We start from the raw sequence: 6,763 nt of genomic DNA on the forward strand, positions 1-6,763 counted from the left end.
TTGGGTTTCTTTCCCCAAAAGGAGAGTCTGTGTCTGCAACGGGGCATGGCCCTACCTGTGTGTGTGCGCTGCAAGAGGCTGGAAAGCCTAATTCAGCAAAGCAGCGACAGGGAACCAAGGCTGATTGAGCAGGGGAGGCTCAGTGAAATCCCAGTACATCAGGTGGCATCCCAGAAGGGGAGGGGAGTCCAATCCATCATAACATCATAAAAACTTTGGGACTGGTCATATGTGAAGCCATTCATCTTCTAAAATTACTTTTTCCAATGTTGATCTACTTTGTGTAGCCCAATCAATAAAACAATGAATTCTACAAGCAACCCTTATGTTTTAATCCATTTTAATGTCAAGGGGGAGAGAAAGAAAACAATCTGTCCCTGGGACATTTGTTCAGAAGTCCATGTAATGTAGAGGTCATGTATCTACTAGTTCATGGTACCTTGTCTGAAAAAAGCTATAGAAAACGTGCAAAATTCAGAAATCCACAGCAATCAGAGACCTGTCCAGAGGACAAAATGGAAATAATATTAATACTTATAGCACTTTTCTGCAGGAGATCTCAAAGCACTTTTACAAGAGCTAGCAAATATCCTTATTTTATTGATGAGAAAACTGAAGTAGAGAGAGGTTAACATACGACTTACTCAAGGTCACAGAACAGGTTCCTGGTAAATCTGAGGATAAGCCCATGTCTCCTGTGTCCAGTGCTTTCTCCACTGGAACATACTATCCTACCTCCAGTCTGCTAATGATGTCAGCCTTCACTGCTTACTTGTTACATTTTCAAACAAGTATCTTCATACTTTTTCTCATGCTGCCCCTCACACTTAGGAGGTACATATCAAATCTTAAAATTCTCCTTTGCCTACAAAAAGCTTGACAACGGTTAAGGAAATGCCCAAACACTATGCATCATGCTGACCAGTATGTCTCATTGTTTCCTTGTGTTCCTCCATCTGTCTGTATCCATCTCTCATCTTATGCTTAGACTGTGAGCTCTTTGAGGCAGGGCCATCTTTTTGTTCTGTGTTTGTACAGCACCTAGCACAGTGGGGTCCTGGTCCATGACTGGGATTCCTATGTACTATCACATTACAAATAATAATAGCATGCTACCAACAGATGGTAGGATTAGACTTCATTATCATAGACTCTGTGGAATTTTCTAGCTTCCGTGCATTTCTGAGGCAAGAAGTTATTGCATAAGCCCCCTCTCCCTGCACCAAAAAAACAAAAATCCAATAGGAGAAGCAGGATACTGAGCTAGAACCAGGGGCTTTCAAACTTCATTGCACTGCATCCCACTTCTGACAACAAAAATTACTACACGACTCCAGGCGGGTGGCCTGTAATCTGAGCCCTGCCACCCAGGGCTGAAGCTCTCAGGCTTTGGCTTTGGCCCCAGCCCCAGGCCCCAGCAAGTCTAACACCAGCCCTGGCGACCTCCATTAAAATGGGGGTAATGACCCACTTTGGGGTCCCAAACCACAGTTTGAGAACTGCTAAGCAAGACCAATGATGAAAATATGTGAGAAATGCCCGTTTCCCTGTGTACCATGTTATTCATGACAGGTAGATTCTGTTTCATACTTTCTAGATCTTCTCTTCAGAGGAAGCAAACAGGAATGCTCATCAGCAGAAGTGACTTCCATTAACACTCAGGCCATGTTATGCTTTCATGACTGAACATTCATGAGTGTTTTGAGCTGCTAATGGAATTGGGTAATGCATGGTAAAAGAGAGGGAAAAGTTGAGCAGAGGCCTGTTTGCTTGGCTCAAGTAATTCTAAAGGAAACCTGGGTTCTAGAATAGAAGCCTCAGCTGTAGTTGCCCATTGATCAGAGACCTGTGTAAACCACAGCTAACAAGTTGTGGCTTTGCAGGGTAGACATCACTCTTTAGAATTATTCATCTCTGGCCATTGAGGCTGGTAATATTGTATAAGCGGCTGTGTAAATTGATGGGGTTAGCACAATATTTTACAATGGTGGATGCTGGAAGTGAGATCTCGTCTGAACACACAGACATTGAGCAACCACAAGGAGAACAAGGGACTGGACACAGGGCAAAGAGTGCAGGAGGAAGGAATCACCTTCTGGTCTGTATGGGAGCTGCTCTGCAGAGGCTACTTCAGCCCAGTGGGCTGCTTCTGGAGATAGAAGAATCTCTGGTGACAGATCTTCTGGCCCCACCTATGCCTCTCCTTTGCCCTATGCTCTGCCCACCATATACCTCCCTGTATCTTGGCCCCCACCTGCCATGCAGTAGAACCAATTACTTTGCCTCAAGGACCAAAATTCAATATCGGCTAAAGGGTTTAGCAGCGTCCACCTTTGTGTATTTTAAAAACTATGTCAGACATCGGGATTCTGGCATCTCAGAACCATGTGTGCTATTACACACGATATGTGCTGCACTACAGTATGGCAGTATGAGGGAGTCTTTGGAATGTCCTTGCTTGAAACAATTTAACTTGTGCATTAATATGATGATTTCATGGTAACCAGCTATTGTTTTGTGTGTTCTTGAATTTGAAAAATATGCGCTGAGATAAGAGAATAATCAGTATTCATTTCGGTTCCATAATAACTATTGCTGCTTTTATGCTGTTCCGAAGATTTCCCCTGTGAAATAAGGACTATGGGCTTGCAAGGCAGCTTGTTGAATATAAACTACTTTTTGAATAGGTTCATTTTATAATATATAATGACAGAAAGTGAAAATAATGGACAATGCTCTTAATATCTGGCTAAGATCATCTTTGATTCAAGACACTTTAATTAAATTGTAAAAGTTGTTCTTTTTGATCTTTTATATAATACTTTTTTAAAAATTCCAGTGGTGGTACCCCTTAAATATCCATATTTAAATATAGTATGTCCCAGTAAATCTGCAAGTGCCTTTTATTTAATAATACAAAGCAAATATTTATTTCTGTTCTGATGGTGAAAGTACACTGAGGCAGACCACCCGGGAAATATTATTTTATGGTCTACTCTCATATCAAAATGGAGATGTAAGTAATAAGTGAATACACATCGTGGAGCAGACAGTTTTTTAATTGTGGTGGTTACCTTATATTGTTAAATGTGCTCTTAATGATTAACTATCGTACAGTACAACTTTTTTTAAAAAACCCTACATTTAATATTTTCCTGCTGAATTCTCAAAGCACTAGCTTCTTTTTTAATGGAATGAGGCAATTTTACCATGAATAAATTTAATCAGAAAAGGTCATTCTAACTCATCTCATGAGGAAATTAAGAGAATATGATTTTGTTCTCATTAAAAAAAAAATTCTAGTCCTTTCGATCTACACATTTAGCTCTGATGTCCAAAATGCTACCAGATCTACATGTTAAAAAATCATCCCTTAATTCACTTCACAGCATCCTTGTCTAAAACATCCTTAGTCTGAGCTCTTACTATTCCAATTTTAAACCAACCTTCTTCAGCCTGTGCTGGTTTATGTAACTTTCTACTAAGAGCAGGTCTTAATGAAGAAATTAGAGAAGGAATTTTAAAACCTCATTACAGTCTGGTGTCACAAATCCACCAAACCAAGACAAAAGGTTAGAAAACTAACAAACTTTAGGCTTAAACTCCCTGTGTTGCAATATTTTCCAGTAATTAAGATCCACAAATAATGCAGTTTTAATTAAGAAAAGGATCAGAGTTAAAGATTCATCAACTCCCTCATTAGGATCCAGCAAATGGAAAATAAATGCCCTGTTACACCTACCTTATTCAGACAAATTGTTCCAGAGAAATGCCATGGTTTAGAGGGTGCAGGTCACCAAACTGGAATCAGAATGAATGAATGAGAAGAAACATCCTAGAGTTTCAAAGGACACAAGCAACATAATCTCCTGTTGGGGTCTCCAGAAATATAAACTTTCCCATATCTGTATTATCCTGTTACCTCAATTGATTGGTTTTGTTTTCATTGCCTGCCATCCCCTGCAAAATAAATAAGTAAAAGACCCTATAGCATGATCATTTTCTGGATGAAACTTGCTTTCCCTGCTTCATGCTTTTCCCTGATTCTTGGCTGACTGGTGCCAGGTCATTGCATACTCCATTAACATAGAAGGAAGGCAAAGCTCTGCTTAGGCTAATAAGGAGCGCTAAGACCCGCATCTACAGTGCTGCCTCAGAGAATAGCAAGCTAACACTTACTATGGATGCAGCAGCATCAGCATCTGATCATTCATTCTTGTTTCTCGACTCCTCCCCATCAAGCTGCCTGCTTCTGCAAAGTATTGTCCCTCACCTCATCAGCTCAGAAACAGGGACAAAACCTAGTGAACAAAACCAGCTGGAAATCCTCCCTTTTGCAACATGCTGTGCAAATGTGTAACTCCTGTAAAGATAAGGGCAAAGCAGTTTGCCTCAGTCCCAACCCACAAATACAGCTGCAGCTATGAGGAAACTGGAGCTAGTGCCTAGGAGGAATGAATGTTGCCTGCTGAAAGCAAATGGGACATTCTGATCATCGTGGCTGTGTGTGAAAGTCCCACAAGGGAAACTGACTTAAGGACTTATCCTGCAGACACAGAGGTGACGAGTTCCACTGACCTCAATGGGTTTATTGATATACATAAAGTTACTTACATGGATGTTTGTTAGACCAGGCTCTATCATTGTATTTGGCACCCACCTATCTGGTCATTGTTGTATTTAATTAGATATGATAATATCTGGACTATTACATCTTAACTTCCCTTCCAGCCTGAGGTCAATTCAGAGCATTTAAACACATGCCTTTTCTCATTCTCTCTTCTCCCCTAATAACATATCTGGCAAAAATTAAAGGGCTAAATTTATTCAACCTCATTGAAGTCAAAAATACAATTTAGTTCATTTTTTGAAATTTAAATTACCTTTACAGAAGAACTTTTTGTACATCTCACTCCATCAAAAACCATAAATCAATTTTATATTATTGACACAAATTCCCTTTAGAAGGACATAGAAGTAATAGTTTAATATTTATTTTCAATATATAAAATGGTCTATCATTGTATTTTTAAATGCACGAACAATAACAATTTAAAACACACAGTAACAATAATCTTTATGCAATACCACACAAAGAAAAAGGTGGTGTCTTGTAGCCAGGTCTCAAACCATTTAGACTGCAAGTCTTAAAACCATCACCTTGAACAAGATTCTATCACTTTCAGAAGGCACCTTCTCTTCTGAAAATATTTTACCCATTGATACTATTGTTGTAAGTAATACCTAAAATTGCTATATCTGAAAAAGATTAGGGAAAAATGTCAAATCTGTTTTATTTTGATCATTTGATAGCACTTTGTGTCTAGACAGCTTCAGTTTTCCTTAGTGTTTGAATTTATCACACAGCAGTTGGAAAGAAAAATATCTGAAAATGGAAAAAAAGTCATTCTAAATTCACAATAATTGGCAAGGGGGCCCCAAATGTCAGGTGTAATACCTGCAATTGCTTTTAACTCCTATTTTGAAATTGACTGGATTTCAAAGTAACAGTGTCATTTTACATTATTGTAAGAAGTGCTACTAAGAAAGCTGCCTACAAAAACGAATATCCTCTGTACTCTACCTAGCCTCTCGGGAACAGAGTCTTTCAGCATGCAGACCAAGAGTGGTTTGGAGGATGGAAGCTAGAACATCCTGCCCCTGTGAAAAATAAACTAGGACTCCTCAGCTCAAGCATCCCATCTGAACTCAACTGTAAGTTTAAAGCACGAAGAGGGAGGCAGCCTCCAAGATGCACAGGCTGATCTGTGCAATACCATACAAAGAAAAAGGTGGTCTCTTGTAGCCAGCTCTCAAACCAATGCTTAAACTCCACCCAAAAGCTAATAAATTGCTGCTAACAACCACTGAACACCAGTTTAATATATTCTCTGTGAAAAGCGCCTTTTAATAAGTGGACAGCCACCATTCTTCAACAACAGCTTTTGGATGATCTCCCAGTATAGAGTCATGTACAGTGCATTACAGTATTCCAAGCTCAAACTGACAAAGGCAAAGTCCACATCAGAAGAGTTTGAATTGTTCTCAGCAGGCACACAGGAGAAAAAGCACTCTTGACCACAGCTGCTAGCTAGGTTAAGGAATATTCAAAAACATCTTAATTTTCTAAAGTATCAGAGGGGTAGCCGTGTTAGTCTGGATCTGTAAAAGCAGCAAAGAGTGAATACTTACTTCGTCGGATGCATGTATTCACCCACGAAAGCTCATGCTCCAAAACGTCTGTTAGAAAATTAAGCAGCAAAGAGTCTTGTGGCACCTTATAGACTAAGTGTGGATACTGAGCTATTCCTTATTGTGGATGTGAGTCTGCATCTGTATTGACCCAGGCGCAGACTCTGCCTAGTTGGGTCCAGGTTTTAGGGTTTTTTTTTGCTTGTGTTGTTGAGTAATGCAAGTAACAATGAAGGCAGTATATTAGCCAGTTTCCAACTCATGAAATGTAACAGCCAATGCTTTACTGCTTTGTCCAAGTTTGTGTAACACAAAATATTGCTTATAATTACAGCTATTGTACTTTTGCCTTTGGTTAAAAAAAATATAAAAAAATGCCCAGAAGTTCTTCTTCCCAGAATACCATCCCATGGTCAAGAAAGCCAAAACCCTCCAGGTGACACCACCTGTGCAGCCATGCATTCAACTCTAGGATGCACATGTCCCTGCCTGGGCCTTTACCCTCAACCGGGAGGATGGATGAGAACCACCTGTGCCCCTGATTCCTTCACCCATGCTCCCATAGCCCTGT

General features: G+C 39.8%; 1 protein-coding gene across 1 annotated transcript in view; it reads right to left on the reverse strand.

The window, feature by feature from the left end:
• MCHR2 (melanin concentrating hormone receptor 2) overlaps positions 1 to 3,831 on the reverse strand; it is a 73,164-nt gene extending 69,333 nt beyond the window's left edge. The window contains exon 1 of the mRNA XM_045011676.1: positions 3,743 to 3,831. The gene's annotated coding sequence lies outside the window, so the exon portion shown is untranslated. The remainder of the gene's footprint in view (positions 1 to 3,742) is intronic.
• Between the last annotated feature and the right edge of the window lie 2,932 nt (positions 3,832 to 6,763).

This window comes from Mauremys mutica, chromosome 3 (genome assembly GCF_020497125.1).
Source record: "Mauremys mutica isolate MM-2020 ecotype Southern chromosome 3, ASM2049712v1, whole genome shotgun sequence".
Classification (NCBI taxonomy): Eukaryota; Metazoa; Chordata; order Testudines; family Geoemydidae; genus Mauremys; species Mauremys mutica.